General features: G+C 35.6%; 1 protein-coding gene and 1 pseudogene across 1 annotated transcript in view; both read left to right on the top strand.

The window, feature by feature from the left end:
* The window catches only part of LOC115455748 (PDF receptor), a 94,268-nt gene that overhangs the window by 6,127 nt on the left and 69,338 nt on the right, over positions 1–18,803 (top strand). The window lies entirely within an intron of this gene.
* Positions 803–14,474, top strand: LOC119190898 (annotated as a pseudogene).

The following is an 18,803-nucleotide window of genomic DNA, read 5'->3' as shown; positions in this document are numbered from 1 at the left end:
GGAACTGCTATAGTTTGCTTCTAGTTGTGATTTATTTAGTTCTGGGCCACTATACGACGGCTCCGCAAGAGATAATTGGTCGTGTCACCGCTGTGTACAGCCATTGCATAATTTTGAGGCGTACGCCCTAGGTTTTTCCTAGGAGTCTTTTGCATTGCCAAAAGGTGATACAAGCTTTGTCCAGTTTTTGATCCAGATGCCTCTTCCATAACAGTTTATCATTTAATACATCACCTAGATATTTTAGCTCCTTTGTGAGACTCCGTGAGGTGTGTTTGACTTTAGGTAAGCGTAGATTTGGTGAGATTTTCTGCTTCTTTGTGAACTATACCTGTTTCATTTTTGATAGATTTACAGACAATCCTTGTTCAGAACACAATCGTTCGACGATTTTGAGAGCCTGTTGCATAAGGTCACATAGGAATGCCTCAAATTTTCCTTTTACAAGGATCTCTTCATCATTCAAACATATTAAAAAATATTGATTTTTAGTTACGGTGCCTAGGAAAAGTCTAAATATCAGCCCTATAATATCACTAGGTGTGTAACATAAAAATAAATTAATTTATAGGACGACAGAAACAACAGTTTTTCAGAAACGATTAGCGCATTTCCGCAGAGTCCGCATACTTGTCTTGGCAAGTCGCTAGTAGGTGTCGGACTCCTAACACCAAAGAGGAGAAGCGGAATTTCTTTGTCGCTTCCAGATTCAATAAGGGGGCTATCGCTTAACGTATTAACTCCCGTTCAAACGCATCTGTACCGTCTATCTTACCACACCATCCTGGGTGGTAACTGACCATCTTCGTGGAAAACCGCTTGTGTCCATCCGATCCCAAAAAAGGGTGACCGGACGAACCCTGTTATTTACAGGCAAATAGCGATCACGTCCGTACCCAGCTGTCATGGAGCGAATTGTTAATGCTCAGCTCCTGAGGTTCCTTGAGGATCATCAGCTAATAAGCGATCGTCGATACGGTTGCCGCGGTGGTCGTTCGGCTGGTGATCTGCTTCTGTATCGCACGCACCGCTGGGTGGAGGGCGGGGAGAGCAAGGGTCAGGATATAGCTGTTGATCTAAATATAGCGAAGGCATTCAACAGAGTATAGCACAGAGTTTTCTAGCGAAGATACAATCTTATGGTATCCCCAAGGAACCCTGCAAGTGAATTACCAGGTTCCTAGATGGTCGGAGCAGTAAGGTTGTCGTTGATGGCGGCAGCTCTATGACCAATTCCGTTAATGCTGGTGTTACACAAGGCTCGGTGCTATCGTCCAAACTATTCATTCTGCACATCAATGACATGTTGGATTCCATTGACAATATGCATTGCTATACAAATGATAGTACGTGTCATGCACGATACATCGACCAACAGAATGCCCCTCGGCGCACAGTTGATGAAAGACGACCACAACTTGTATCTCAAGTCTTCTGTAGTACAATTACAAGTTTGCGCGTTCACTGCTAAGAAGAACCATGGCGCCACAGTTCCAAGGAGAGGCTCTTATGTCGAATAGCATTAGGATCCTCAGCGTCAAAATTTCGAGTGACGTCTAATTAAGGAGTCATTTGGAGGACAAAGCCGAAATTGGCGCAGTGCAGCCACAAATTGGCGCTTTATAAAACGCAAGTTCGACCGCATGTGGATTAATTGCTCACACTTCTGGCCTGGGGCCCTCAAACACTTGCTTAACCTATTTGACTCCTTATAGCGACAGGTATTTCGCATCATCGGTGCTCCCAATCTCACGGGTAGAGTGGAAGCGCTGGGTATGCGGAGAGATATTGGATCTCTTTGTTCTATCGTGTTTAATTTTGGAAAATATGATCACATTTCTAATTATCGCTCACAATTAAAATGGCTACGTGTGCGACAACGCCGACCACACTGTTCTCTATGCTCATCTTTTCTACACCTCCTATTTACTTATCCTCTAATTTCCAATACCTTTGCGATAGCCATGATAGAAATCATGATTCATCTGGCAATCTTCTCCTTAAGTGTCCTCCTCACAGCTCGGATGTTATACATTCTTCTTTCGCTATACAATCTGTACTTCTGTGGAATTGACTCACTCTCGAAATCAGAACGGCTTCGACTCGGCTGACCTTCAAATTGAGGGTTCGACAACTATTACTGAATGGATTGGAAATGACCCCCGTCCCTAAGTCATATATGTATATATATATATATATATATATATATATATATATATATATATATATATATATATATATATATATATATAGTATGCATTTTATGTATTAGTATATTATATTTATACCTTATATCTACATTTAATTTATTTATACTTCAATTTGCTCGCCGCAACAGATTTCTTTAATGCACCTACCTTGCTCATCTTTGCTCCACCCTAAGGTTGACTGGGAGAGAATGCCTACGGCATTAAGTCCACCTATGTAATTTTTTTTTGTATCTGAAATTCAATCTATAGGTACTATTATATAAAGCTGAAGAGTTTGTTTGTTTGTTTGTTTGAACGCGCTAATCTCAGGAACAACCGGTTAGAATTGAAAAATTATTTTTGTGTTGGATAGCCTATATATTGAAGAAGGCTATAGGCTATAAATCATCACGCTATGATCAAAGGGAGCGGAGCAGTAATAAAAAAATGTTGCAAAAACGTGGATTTTTTGTTTTGCGTAAACGGAGTTATGCAACAACTAAATATGACAGGGTTTATTTCTCTTAAAAAACTCAAAAAAATATATTATTAAAAAAAGACCCTAGACACATTTGTCTGCCTGACTGAACGCGCTAAACTCAAAAACTACCCAACGGATTTCTAGATATTTTGGTATGGAGATAGTTGAAGACTCTGAAAAGGATTTTGATAACTTTTTATCGCGGGAAAGTATATAGCGTGACTTTTATAACAGCAAACTTTAACCCGGAAAAACCTTAACACGCGGGCGGAGCCTCGGGCAAAAGCTAGTTAATAAATAAATAAAATATATTCTACCGCCTCTTTCTTGGGGAGTGCTCTAAGGAATTGTTTATTATATGGTGCCTACATCAACTTTTTACCATCGCAGCAAATGATTAAACTTGACAAACTTAGACAGCTGTTTATAGACACAGTTCTCCGTCCTGGAAAGGAAAGGGATAATGGATGTAGGTCCAAAGTGGTTTACCAGGGAGGGATTTGGGACTTTTGGAAGGGAAATAACAAAAGCCACATAGAGGGGAAAATGCCTATGCTAAAGGAAGTATTAATAAAATGGGAAATGGCAGGGAGAGCATAATCCAATATAAGAACTATCACACAACGGCTGATGTTGTCGTTGCCTGTTGCATTGGATTTTATTGATAGGATTATCTTTTTGATCTCGTCTGGAGCAACTGCAGAAAATTAAAAGGGTGTGATTTTAGGACTTGGAAGACCAGCCAAGAAATCTAAAGTATTACTTTTGATTTTGTGATCAAACAAAGAGGCGGAGAAGATTATTGGTGATTGATGTCATCCAAACCAACAATTGCACCAGGGTGGTTAAGGTATTTTCCTTTGCCAATACCTAAAAGTCCGTAGAATTTCCAGATATTAGCTGGGCTGGATGAGGAAATATTATTGAGAATATGGCGGCGTTTAGTGTTGCGTATCATCTGAAAACATATATAATAAAATAAATAAGTGTGCAAGATATATTTTGGCGTTATTTAAAAATTAATTGTGAATAGAATTATACTTTTTGTTTTTGTAATTGTTTTTTTTTTAATATGAAATTTAAGTATTACTTAACATCAGAAGTGGTATAGGGCTCCGTAGCTCTATCTGCTTTTGTTTTTTTTTTGACAAAAGTTATTAAAGTTGAATTTCGATAAACGAAAGAAAAATATGGCAGATAGACGCATTACAAGAAGCAGTGCAAACAGTGATGAAACAGATCTTCGAGACACGCTTGGAATGGTCTTGACGCGCCTAATTGCTTTAAAAAATACGCCCGTTGTGAACGCTGCACGTTGTACAGATCTCGCGACGCTGCCTAAGCCACCTGAGTCTTATACCAGTACCACTAGTACCGGGATCACGGCATCGAGTCTGGACACTACGGACAGAATCATTGAAGCGTTGAGTGCATTATCTAAAAGAAGATCTAACCATTTTTATATCTCTAAATTTAACCCGAGCTGAAACGAAATCGATTCCTGGTGTGACGAGGTTGACAGGACTAAAGAGTTTAACGGATGGGATGATAATGAGTGTTAAATTGTAAAAGACTTAAACAATGAGTTGATGGTTGCGATTGTAATACGCGGTATAACTGACCCTCAGATTCATGTAGCGGAGACAAACTAAAAATTACTACCCAAAGATTTAGTTATAATTGCAATGAGCTAGGCCATGTACAAGGATCATGACCTAAATGTCCTAAAGATGATGGTTCATCAGATAAAATGATACTAACAGTACTAGTTGGTGAAAAACTAGAAAATCGGTCATGATGTTAGTGTGCTTTTTACGAAACAACTTTTAGAATCGCGTAAACGAGAAACGAGAACGAAGAAGCTAAATTTGTTGAAAATAAAAGGTAAGTCGACCGATAATGATGTAGTAACTGCAGTAATATAAAGTGTACCCACTAATGTATTAATGGACAACGACTCGCGTGTTTCCTTAATATCCACAGCATTGTTTAAGTATTTTAACTGCCATCAAACCCCAAACTAATAATTACTACGGGGCATAGGTAGTCAGGGTGTAGAATCCACTAGTTGTCATTTTAGTGACCGAATTTGATGATATTTTTCTAGACGTTGATTTTCTTATTGTCTCTGAGACTTATACCTGTTATAATAGGAATAGACGTATTCATAATTATTAAATCGTTAAGGTGTTGCTTATGTACGAGTTAACAAACAGCAATGTTTAATGCGCTTTGATAGGTCGCTTCGTGGAATTGACGCATTTAATATTGAGTTCAGTGAGCATCTTTGCATTGAAACGACACTTAACAGTCTTCAGCGTGAAAAGTTGACAATTATTAAAGAATTTAAAGGTAATTTAATTACTGGTACTGCTCTGTCAACTGTTAACTGCAATACTGGCAGCATGCACATTCAATTCATAAGTCACGAACCGGTCAACTATCGACCATATTAACTTTCTCTTGACGATAAGATCAGGGTGCGAGGAATTATTCAAGATCTCCTAAAAAAATCATAAGAGAATCTGAATCACCTTACGCAAGCCCTGTTATTCTCGTTAAGAAGAAGGACGGGTCCGATAGAATGTGCGTGGACTACCGCGCATTAAACGCCATTACGGTGCGTGATCGTTATCTTCTGCCTCTTGTAGACGACCACATCGACCGATTAGGAAAGCATAAATATTTTAGCTGTCTTGATATGGCCACCGAATTTCATCAAATTAAAATTGATAATGATTTCGTGCCCAAAACTGGATTTGTAACCCCAGAAGAGCATTACGAATATTTAAAAATGCCTTGTGGGCTTACGAATGCCCCAATTGTTTATCAAAGAACTTAGTTTTGGTAAGGTTTAGTCAAGGTTTTAGTTTATGTAGACGACGTTTGTATATTGTCAAATTCTGTGAAAGACGCTCTAACAGATTTGCGACATTGACAGGTGTGGGTTTTTCGATTAACCTTAAGAAAAGTCATTTTGTGGCGACTGAAATAGAGTATCTTGGTCGCAAATCACTCAAGGTCAGGATAGGCCGAGTGAGAGAAAAGTTTAGTCAACTCGCCTGTACCCAAAAATGTAAAACAAGTTAAACAGTTATTGAGGTTGGCTGGATATTTTCGGCGTTACATTTCCGGTTAAACGTCAACCGTTCTCCACACGGACGCTAGTTCCACCGGTTAGGGCGCCGTATTGATTCAAGAGCACAAAAAACGTCGTGTGGTAGCTTACTTTAGCAAGACTACGCAAGGCGCGGAACCTCGCTGTCACTCTTACGAATTAGAAATGCTCGCGGTCATTAAGGCTGGACCATTTGAGGCAATACTTGATAGATATCAAACTGAACGCAAGAAAGATCTCCTCCCACGTGTTGCACGTTGGTGGATATACATGCAAGACTTTCATTTCGTTATTGAATACCGAAAGGGTTCTTTTATGTCCCACAGGAATTATTTAAGTAGAAATCCTGTAGATGTTTTTATAATAACCAAACTAAAAAGTTGGGCCGAGTTGCGTAGTCTGCCGGTGAAGAGACTCATACTCTGATAGACAAACTCAATAATAATGAATTAGATCAGTCTCGTTACGTAGTTCGCAATGACCTATTATTTTATAAATACATACCTGTTGGTCAGGAACCGAGACTAGTCTGTTACGTCCCTAAGGGGTATAAATCATTAAATATAAATTATTGCGCATTTTTCATGATCATCATGATCAAGCGGTTTCGATAAAACAGTGGACTCAATTCTATGCCATTTTTGGTTTACCGGGCTTAGGACTTTTTTTAAGAAAGTTAAACTCGAATTTCCTTTTAACGCTATTCGTGTGGATGTGTTATTTATTGTTATTAACACTTATTCTAAATTCCGCTTACCTTATGCAATTAAAGGACAAGATTCAAATGAACTGACTCAAGTTATGACTAACGTCGCCGCTCTGTTTGGAGCACCAAAGCTTATTGTGTATGATCGTGGTCGTATGTTCGAAAGCGCACACTTTCACAATTGGGAAACTGAACTGGGTAGTCAAGTTCACTATATTACATCTGGAATGCACAGGGAAAATGGCCAGGCAGAACGCTACTGCTGGACAGTATTAAATATGATTAGGGTTGAGGCTAAGAGTAAGAAATGTAAGTGCTGATAATAATAAAGGCAAAATAAATTTAGAAACCCTGGATAAAAGTTTTCCTATAGAAAGAAGTGTAAAGCAGTGTGACCCACTATTCCCCAAAAATATTTGGAATCCTTACAACTACCTAGTTCTAATGTAGGACTGGAAATCAATCTCACCAAGACAAAGAAAATAACAAATAGTTGTATAGTACCAGCTGAAGGAAATCCACTGAAATACACTGAGACATCTACTTGGGAAAGAAAATTAGTTGCGACAGAAAAAACAACGACATGGGAATAACAAGAAGAATCCAGCATACATGGAACAAATTCTGGAATTTAAATGAAATTTCTATAAGTAACATGCCAATAAGTTTAAAAACCAGTATAATGAACTCTAGCCTTCTGAGTTTAACATACGGATGCTAGATATGGAAACTTACAGCCCAAGCGAAACATAAAATTAATATCTGCCATTGAACTGGCGTACGTACTTATAGGTATAATACTCTGACGGAAATATCTGGTAACATCAGCAGCATAACAAAATATGATCTCGCTACTGTCACCTAAAGTATTTGATATAAAAAATGATTTCAATTCTCTTCGATCAGATCAGTCAAAACGTGTATCTGATCTGGAAGTAAAAAATAAAGACGTAACACATGACTCACGTCACTCACAGCAAAAATTACTTGATTTTTTATTAAAACAGCCAGAAGATATTATGAAGAGCAAAATCAAATCTATCAGTAAACACTAGAGGTGGAGGTGGTAAACAATTCTATAACCCATCTAGAGACAAAAATTGATAACTTGAAACAACAAACTCAACAAGGAATATTTAACATTCCTGAAAAACGTAACGAAAATCTTATTACACTCTTAGAAACTTATCCTATAAAATAAACTTTACTCTGCCTGAAAAAGATATCCTAGCTATACATCGTGTACCACAGGCGCACCAGGATAATAATAGACCGAAAAATATAATTGTTAAACTAAGTTTTCGATTACAGAGAGTTAACTGTCTAGAGCATTTCTATAAGGCAAAGGTGTTAACTCAACTCAATTAGGCTATCCTGGCTCTTCTATCTCCAACTTCATCCACGAGCACCTTATTTATAAAAATAAAGAGTTATTTCGTGAATGCAAGGGAGTGGCTAAGAAACATAACTTTAAATACGTTTGGATTAAGCATGCTACTATCCTTGTGCGAGAGACAGATAACAATCCTGCCATTGCGATACGCACATATCAAAAATAAAACCAAGTCATATGCCTCAAAAATAAAAAATGGTTGAGATTTTAACTAAAAGATATCAGAATTTAAAGTGCATTAGCCGAGTTATTGTTTTAAATATTATACCTTGCTATAGATTGATAATTGAATTTATTCTTAATCTGGAGTTCATGGTCACTCAGTAATGTGATATCAATTTGAGTGACCATGAACTCCAGATTAAGAAACTGAATTTGGACAAACATGTTAATATGATTACTAGAATAAAAACTTTTTTAACAAAATACCTTACAATAATAATTTGGTATTAATTTATTAATTAAAAATTAATAAATAAATACCAAAAAATTGGTTACCATTTTTGGAGTCGGTGACTAATTGCTTTTTTGAAGTCAGTTAAAAAATAGGCGTATTCTATGAAAGCAATATAATGATAAAATCATTATATTGCTTTAATTATTCGATCTTATCAACATTATTACTATATACAATGTAATTTAAAAGGATTAATAATCTATAAGTACTATAAAACAAAATGAAAAATATTTTTTGTTGTGGAAAAATTTTGGTTTGACTGAAAATGGCTTAATTTTCAGGATAATCCGCTGAAAACAACGAAACTGTGCGAACAGCGCGCGTTTAAATCTACTTCAAGCAACATTTTTTTCAATATTTTTTCAGTAGTATATATATAAATAATATATATATGTTACTATGGTCATCCCCATAAAAATATCTGTTAGTTGGCATACTAATTGGCAAAATAACATACATAATCCCCTCACAAACCGCGTCGTAGAATATGCGATGTTCTAAATGGTCAAAATTCATGGTCATTCATGAAATACACGGCTGCTAATATGACTGGACTGTTTCCTTATAAATAACAACTTCAAAACGAGGAAAAAACGTGTTGTGCGAACAAGTGATTTATATTTGTATAATATCATCAAGTAAATGTAACAGGGTTATACTCACATGATTTTTTATATTTTTGTGATTTTAAAATAATACATATTACATAGCTTTAGATGCAACGGATATTTATAATATTATCTCTACATGGTGCCTATGCATAAAGCATGACCATTTGGAGCTGCGCAAGCGCCGTCATCTTGCACCCGACAAATTGAAATTATACGATAGACAAGCCACAAATCCTTAATTAAGAACACCAATACAGGTCTAGGATGATTCGCGAGGCTAGAGAAATTATAAAACATCCTAAATTAAATAAGAACGATGGTTGGAAGCTTGCACGCTTGGGATCCAGTTCTACATTTAATTAAATCGGAACCCAACAGACCGGCTGCCGGACTTCAAGACACAGTGAGCTCATTCTGCGTAGATCAGACCACAAACAGCTAAAATTTAAAAAGTTGTATACGTGTAAAATGTAGGTAGATATTGTAACTTTGCATTTGCGGATGACCAACACCTCTGTCCCCCCTGTGACCACGAAAGCTACGAAACACCAAAACAAAGTCTTCGAAACGTTGGCAGAAAAGTAAAATATTAAAACTGCGTAAAATATAAAATCCGAAAAATAATTTAATTTTAATGTCTTATATTCGCGTAAACATAAGAAATCATTATTGAAAATCTATCTAAAACTTAAATCTATGTTCTAATTTTAGCAAAAACCATGGTCACTTATGCTTACAAGTATAAAACCAACAAGCTTGTAAGCCAGCCAGTGGGTGTAGACGCCCGCAGATACCTAGTCTCTATAGAGCATGATATCGAACAATAGTTATAAGTAATAACTCTTTTTCGATATACAAACGTCCGAGTGGGTTAAATTTTAGGAATACTTATTTAATATTTTATTGTCACATTTGGACAATATGACAAATATTTAGGAAGGCAAATAACAGATGGCCTAAAAAAACCAGAGGTAAGGGTTGATTGACCCTTAACTGATTAATTCAAATATGATAAGATAATATGTTCTTGAAGTTAGCAGGACAAGACTAAATGGCAAAAGCATAAGATAGGAAGGTGTAGAGGTTGATAGGAGACCCACACCAACGAAGTGGCTTCTACGTGACGGCGTTTCAAAAGAAAAAAATAATAGAAATATGTTTTAAAAAACCGGCCAAGTGTGAGTTGGACTCGCGCAACGAGGGCTCGCTACAAACCTGGTATACAAGTAATAAGTTCACCCATCACGACAATTGAGTCATAGTTATGGTATTTTTATTGCAAAATGATATCCATAACATTACAATATGGAAAACTGGAGGGGCATAAATTAAAGACAAAGGTCTAAAAATTTCAGGTTTTCGGAATTTTTCCTTAATATGTGCTATAAAATATTGCTTCATGCCAAATATCAAGGTTCTATGTCTACTGGAAGTACCCTTTAAGATTTCATTCCTCGCGAGTAGTTGCGAGTTTGAAAATATGCTGTTTCTTTTGATTGCTTTGATGTCGAAGTTTGATTTTGTTACAGCTTCAAGGTATTATAGACCTGAGTATTTGATATGAATTTCAATTTAATACCTCTACGCGTTCATGAGGAAAGGGGGTAGTAACTTTAAAATTATTAAAAATATTTTTATTAAATGATGTAACTAAAAATTTGCGGTTTCTGCAATTTTTCCTTTATCTGTATTATAAGACGTTGCTTCATACCAAATTTAAAGATTTTGAGTTCACGGGAAGTACCCTGTAGGTTTTAATTATCTTGCGAGTTTCTAAAATTTTCGGAAATTTGCGGCATAAACGGCTATATCTTTTGATTGCGTTGGCTTAGAAGCTTGGTTTTTTGACAGCTCCAAGGGACAGTAGACCTGAGTATTTCATATAAATTTCAGCTGTAATGGAAGGTGCATATATGTTGAGACGTGTTGTTGGTTTAAGGCTCTTTATTAGACTTCCCTCATAATACTAACTTAATGCTATGCACAACATGTCTTATATACTAAGTACACACTCTACAAGTTTAATACCTTCACGCGTTCCTGAGAAAAGGGTGTTGACAGACGGACGGACGGACAACAAAGTGATCCTATAAAGTTCCGTTTTTTCCTTTCGAGGTACGTTTCGTACCTAAAAATGTATGTAAGTAATAGAAATAAAGGCTAATTTATTAGTTCATTTATGATTTAATAGTCAAAGACACGAAATGACTACATTTAACTAGTTAAACATATTGTAATTAATATAATGCGACGGCTGTATTCTGGCATCAATAATAGGATCCCATACTTTATTGCTCGCACTTGTAACTTTTTTATTAACTCCGTCGAGGACTTCGTATTGAGCTACCGACGACACATGCACGACATAAAGCCATTTTAAGGTATCACGAAAACTACCAAAATCATGCAATATAAAATGCTATAATCGTAACTCTCTTACAGTTTTTGTTGCCTATAACAATAGACATATATTTTAACTGAGTTGAAGCCTTAATAACCTAGTCGATACGAACGCTTATTTTTCTCTATTTATATAGATATGTCGGAACGGGCATCGTAATCATCAGTGGGTTTATGCTACCTTTGCATAACATGTGGGATTTTCGTGGGTAATGCGAGCAACAAAATAGAGTATTCACAAGATGCACAATTTAATTACAATCATCACGCTTCATTCGCTTGCACAAAATATCGAGAGTAGCAGGTTCAGGACTCCACTCCATTTACTTATAGTATACCATCATTACAATTAATTACAATGTCTTTCACAATACGAGTACCTAATTACTCCATTTTCGTTCCAATACTCCTTCTTACCAAAGAGTATAAAGCTACTACAGCTCTCGCCATCGTAAACAGATCTCAGCATCGATATAATTTTATGTACTACGTACTAGATTTGGCGTTCTGAACATTCACAGTGTTCAAATGATTTGAACTCATATCCATTAATGTGGATAACAGTTCAAATCATTTGAACATGGTATGGTCAATATTGACAGCTTGTGGTTGTGTACGGTTGTGGCGGTCGTGATATAAAAACTCAGTCTAAGTGTAAACCTGGATATATAGCACCATCAATATTCATAACTACAAAAAAATATCTAATTCCATTTTACTGCCGCGTGCACAATCTAGAGAACATTTTGTGAACGGATATTCAAATTTTCAAATTCAAATTATACTTATTGTGGCACACAGGTTAGATTATGGTGACACAGATTTACAGTTCTAGTCATTTTTAAAAAAAACTAAATAATTGTACATTAATAATCAGAATAAAAATAATCATTTAACTAAGCCGGAGGATTCCATTTTACCATTCGTAGGTTTCGCTCAATGTAGACTGCGGTTTCCGATACAAAAAAAAAATACATTTATTACTTAGGCAAAAGCAACTTATTTCTAATAGGTTTTGGCATTTTATTAAATAAAGTGGCGTAATAGTAATATCACAATTTGGATGGACTGCCATTTTGTTAAAAATGAAAAAAAAACAGTCTGTTTTCATGAAAACTTTATTTAAATGTGTAAAACTTATGGCATAAATTGGAACAAAATATATCGCTCAAATGGCCACCTCCCGAGTTGTTGCACCATCGTGCTGGTTTTACGATATTTTCAATTGTTGCTCGCAAAACATCTGGCTCCAAATGGACGATTTCTGCTTCAATATTAGCTTTCAAGTCTTGTAGGATTCGTGGTTTGTTGTGGTAAACGCGAGATTTCAAAAAGTTCCAAAGGATAAGGCTGGCGCTGTTAAATCTGGCGATCTGAACGGTCAGTTCAAATCTCGAAAACGGGAGATCAATCGGCCCGGAAACTTGTGTCTCTAAATTTCCATTGTTGCCCGAGCCTTGTGAGTAGATGCTTTGTCCTGTTAGAACCAATAATGATCGAGATAAAATGCAGCAAGTTGCGGTAAAATTCTGCGTCCTCAGTAAAACAAGGGCCAATCACTTTTTCACTGCAAATGCCACACCAAACAGTCACTTTGATCGGATGCAATGGTTATTCATGCATTTCACGTTCTTGAGGTGTATACCGTTCCATGGTTTGTTGACATAAAAATCTTTATGTGTCTATAACATAAATTTCAAAGCATAGTGACAATCGGCACCATCTACAAAAATTAAGGGACATTCACATTATGACATTTCATTTTCGCCACCTTTTATTATATATTATGTACCTATGTCAGGAATTAAGTGAAATACACTTTTATGAAATAAAGTAGTTTTGTGAGGTATAAATGTAATTTTACGAATATAGTTGTAACCTTACCAATTATTGTCTGTATTCTGTTAACGTTACTAATGTTTTTCCAATTAACCTGTGGTTATAATAATATAAATGCTGTTCGCATGGGAAATAGTAAGTATGATAAAACCGCTATACGTGGAAGAATGATGTGGTGACTGAAAGAATGATGTGCTGATTGAAAAAGTAAAAAGTAATATGGTTCGGGCACGTAAAGAAGATGTATGAAAGACCAGTCACAAAAAGTATTTATCGAGCTAATGTGAATGGGTGGAAAGAAGCGCCGGATTATAACGTACGTTGACCAAATACACTGACGAACTCATAAACTGCACCAAAGTTCAGGATTACTTTCGAATTAATATTTTTGGAAAGTATGCCAATATTTTAGATTAAACTAAATAAAAACGTCAAGATTGTCCATTAATCATTTAAAAAAAAATCAAAATTTTGAAATAGAAATAGTCTCAAATTCGTGTGTTATTAGAGTAAAATTTTAAATTAATAGTTTGGATTTTTTTTGTAATTAAAATTATTGTAACCAATAAGTATTGATAATTATTCTTACAAAAAAAAACCAGTACCGGCAGAACTCGAGTCACCACCCGCCGTGACGACCGATTTATTGTTTTCTTTCCTGACGTCAGTAAACATCAAAACAGAGCCGAATGAAGTGCGTTGGAGTAAAGCGAGTGCAGGAACAATAATAAGGAGACTTAAGGAAGCGGCAATGACCCCTTTTAGGCCTGCACATCGTCCAAAGCTGCCTGCAGCTCACTGCCAAGCTCGTTTAAGATTTGCAAGATTTGCACGTGAATATCTAAATTGGACTGAAGAGCAATGGGCCTCCATATTCTTCACCGATGAGTGTAAGGCATGTTTAAATGGTGCAGACGGTCGCAGAAGAGTCTATGGTCGACGTGGGGAGAGATTGGCTCAAAGTTGCATTGAGGAGCGTTCTTAGTCCTTTTGGAGGAAGTTCGAGTATAATGTGGGATGGCATTTCGATGATCGGGATAACTGAACTTGTGTTCATCGACATGGTTCGTCAAACCGTTATAAGAGGTGGTTTAACGGCACAATGCTATTTAACAGAGATGTTAGAAGCTTACGTGGTACTTTTCATGGGATTAATAGGCGAAAACTTTTCTCTAATTCAAGATAATGCCCGACCTCGTGCCGTTGCCACAAGTTCGTCAATATTGCGTAGAGGTTGGGATACATACCAAGAATTGACTAACACGCAGCTCGGATCTTAATCATATTAGGCATGTTTGGGACAGTTTAAAAAACCTGTATATGCGAGAAATCCTGTGCCCACAATATGCAAGAAAGGAGCAATATTCTGCGAGACCGTTTAATAACCCCAATAAGATCTATGCGGAACCGATTAGAATCCGTAATAAGGGCACGTGGAAGCAATACTTCTTATTAAAGGAAAAAAAACCTGTGTTTCAACTTTATCTTTTATTGTAAAAACCAATTTTATTTTTTTACATTTATCGTTTTTGTTAAAAAAAAAAACTAAATGGTCCTTTCCCGTATACATTATACAAACATACACTTAAGGGTATGTTACTACGCTATTATGAAGTTAACGAACCAAACTATAGGTTTCAATTTAAATTTGTGTAAAAAGTTTGAATACTTGGCAAAAATTTTATCCTAAAGGCGTCTTGAACATTGATGCAGTTTATGTGTCCGACGGTGTAAATTATCTTCTACGAAAATAGCTGGCTCAAGAATATATAACCAGAATAAAGGCATACATTTATGATGGTTAAAAATAACCTCCCATTCTTCTTCTACTCACCAGGAGAACTATAAGCGTGGAAAAGGCGAAAGAGGTCCGTCATGATCATAGCACGTGGCGCTCGATAGTCTCTGCTCACATCTATGGTAAAAGGGCGTGAGCATGTGTGTATGCTTTTTTCAATTGTACCTACCCTACATTTATTGAACTTAATTCATTTCATATTAATAAAACTAAATAGAATTAACTTAACTAATACTAATATTAACATCACATTTATTGATTCAGAGGTGGTACGGAGTTTCCGGGTCTGCTAGTAATAACTAAAAAAAATCTTTATTCACTTACTAAAAAAATTCTTTCAGATAAAAATATTTTTAAGCGAAAATACAGCTTGGTTTTAGGTCGTCTTTTTAAGAGATGGGTTCCATTGAACTATCATTGAATAATAGTAGGAAGTATTTTCTTTCTGGTCAATCGTTGTTACATATAAAAATTGCTTCATTCCCCATTGATTTCTTGATTAAACAAAGAACTGTAGGTTATTAAGATGCTTGATGAATATGATACCATATAAACCACACGCTGAAGGATTTCATGTGGGTATTCATAGCTCACGTGCCTTCCGAGAGAGCTATTTTGCAGCCTTACGCGCCATCGTTACCTACTTCAACCACCCTGCACTTAATATCTGAAGTATGTAGTTTGTGTTATCCACTTATTCTTATTTATCCATAACCTGATTCGTTTTTCCTCGGTCCTACGGCTGCACTATTCACTAAACACACGTGTCATGTTTCTCGCGATCAGTTTCTCTTTCATATTTATTTACAAATACTTACGGTTTACTTCCTCACTGCTATATTTATATCAGGAAAATACCTATAACATATTATGGCCTGTTTAAAGTTTCTACGAGCATAGTGAATAAGTAAGTATAGCACGTGGCGCTCGATAATCTCTGCTCACATCTATGGTAAAAAGGCGTGAGCTTGTGAAACTTTAAACATTGATTTATATATATATATATATATATATAAATAAATCAATTCCTAAATATCTGCGGCGCGTGTGAGTCTTAATTGATTATCACTAGCTATTTTGAGAGTAAGAAAAGATTATGTAGCACAGATTACATTGTAACACCTCAGGCTACTCCGGAAATAGTGTGTTGTCTCATAATATTACATACACGAAGTTCATTCGGTGTTTACCTTTAACACCTCTTAACATTCCAACAAAGTTTAGGCCAATTTATTTATTTTTCCGTTGTATTTATTTTAACTGTGCATCATTGTATGTGTAAAGCTTGCCGCGTGTTTGTTTATACCATTTTAAAACCCAGATTTCTTTCACTCTCGGTAATTTATATTGAATTTTACGTCCGTCTGTTAACAGGTTTAGTGGAGTGTGCTCAAAGAGACATGACATAAAATAATTAGTAGCCTTTAACTGGACTTGTAATATCTCTACAAATTAGAATAAATATGCAGGCAGCATGTTGTGTTAATAAATTATAAGGTATTACGAAAATTCAATCTATTATCAAAACGACCTGTCTAGTTTCTTTGAATTACAAAGTATTGTTTGATATTTCAATGCGCTCGCCATCCTAAGAGATGAGATCTTACGTCTTATTGTATCCAGTAGTTACACTACAATATCCTTTAAACCGGCACACAACAGTGTCTACACAGTACACACTGCTGCTTGGTGTCAGAAATAGACATTGCGGTGGTACATACCCAGGCGGACACACATATGAGAAACCTACTACCGATAGGCAAAGTAATTAAATTTACAAGAAAATTAATATTTAAGAAAAAGTATTTCATTTAACTTAGTTTATACGTGGTAAATGACATCGACATAAGTAGGTAAAAACGCCTAGTTGCACATTGGAGCTAATGTTCCCGTTCGTTAGCGATTGTAGAAAATTTTGTTTTTTTAAAGTTCTATATTTTTTATACCATAAAGATATTTATGAAAAAAAACCATCATGCATTAAACAACAACTCGTATTATGATACAATTTATCGAATAACGCCAATTCATAGTATTCAATTTTAAGAATTTAGGCCGACATAAATCATGATTTTATAAACAACATCGTATTTAATTTAAAAAATTGGCACTGATAATCTCAAGACCAAAGAACAATCTACTTATTTCCTGTACATGTGCATTTGCGATCAAATCGCGGGTATTTTATTTGAAATTATCAAAATGAGCATAAATTAGAGTTTTATGTAACTTAAACCTTGAAGAAAAGGATTTATATACGAGCTAATTAGCAGAATAAGAAGTAGCGTATGTGTTAATCTAGGACATGAGTCATGATCTATCTAAGCAATATATAATCATTCGCATTTTGTTATCAGTAAGACAAGATAAAATCCATATTAGGGGTGCTCAATAGATAATCGCCCGGGTGTCAACTGTCAAACCATGGTCCGGCGCCATTTATTGCTAAACGAATCCTGAGCATTAGAAATACGTAAAAAATGCGCTTTATTATCATAAGTATTTTCAACAGGTTGTATACGCAACCAGTCTATCGAACAAACAAATAAAGATTTTTTACTGACAACCACCATGTGCAAAATAAAATGGACGTATAACTTCTTATGGAGAGATCCCACATAAAACGATCTAATCTGAGATTTGAAATTGGTAAAATTCATATTAGTGCATAATATGACTGTCGGAACTCTCTTTGCGCGTTTAATCTAGTACTCCACACATGATATTTATGAAGTGGTAACGTTATTCATCAAAACAACGAAATTTAGATTAGAAACGCATGACTTTTCTCTCCATGCGGATAGGCCGCAAATATTTTTTAATATTTAAATAAAACCAAGATAACGTCATTTTCAAATATTAATGTTGTAGTTCTAATGACCATGTTCACGTTTAGTTTTAAATAATGCAGTTTTTTACGGTTACGTTATCCGTGAATGTAAAGCGCATGTATATTTTTAATGATTTCATGTGTTTTCAGAGAGGATATTTAGTCAAAATATTGAATAGCAGTTATCAAAAGAAGAATCTCTAGTAATGGCTATTTGCAGTAGTTAAGGCGTGTTTTGTGAAGTAATTGGATTTTTTTTAACTTTCATCATTTAGTTCACTTATCTGTGTGCTTATGATGTAACGAAAAAACGCGGCACAATTATATATCGTATAATTGGGATTGCTGTCACAAGACTGATGCGTGACTCACGCAGTAGTCCGTCGATTAATTATAAACATAATAAAAATAATTTATGTAAAAATTAAACCGCATTCAAAAACTACTCAAAACCAAAAAATAATTTCACATAACAGGTAGCAAGCAAAATGCGCGATTTCGTATTCTTGGATGACATAATTACTCTAGTTTTTTTAGTTTTAAAACCAAACTACTGAAGCTATTTTGAAATAAATTTTATGGGACCAATCTGAAGGTATATTCTTTCCAATAAAAAAAGAATTTTCCAAATCAGTTCATGAATGAGCGAGTCTTAAGGTAACAAACATTAAAAAAAAAACATTGACGTTGAATTGATAACCTCCTCTTTTTTTGAAGTCGGTTAAAAATTAAACGACATCGACTTACGAGTCGCGTTTTTTTGAAACATTCATAGGGAGGCTGAGTCTATTCAAATGAATATCTTAGTTCCTGAGGTTAGCGAGTTCAAACGAACAAATTATTCAGCTTCATATAGATAATACCTATTAGTATAGGTTCTTGCATCATTTCAGCCGGGAATCGTCCACTGCTGGACATATGCCTCCCCCATTGAGCGCCATAGGGACCATAGGTTCTTTACATTTTCAAATATTTGCAGGA

The sequence above is a fragment of the Manduca sexta genome, chromosome 27, assembly GCF_014839805.1.
Source record: "Manduca sexta isolate Smith_Timp_Sample1 chromosome 27, JHU_Msex_v1.0, whole genome shotgun sequence".
Classification (NCBI taxonomy): Eukaryota; Metazoa; Arthropoda; class Insecta; order Lepidoptera; family Sphingidae; genus Manduca; species Manduca sexta.
The sequence above is the reverse complement of the archived record's forward strand: the minus strand, read 5'-3'. Positions and strand labels throughout refer to the sequence as shown.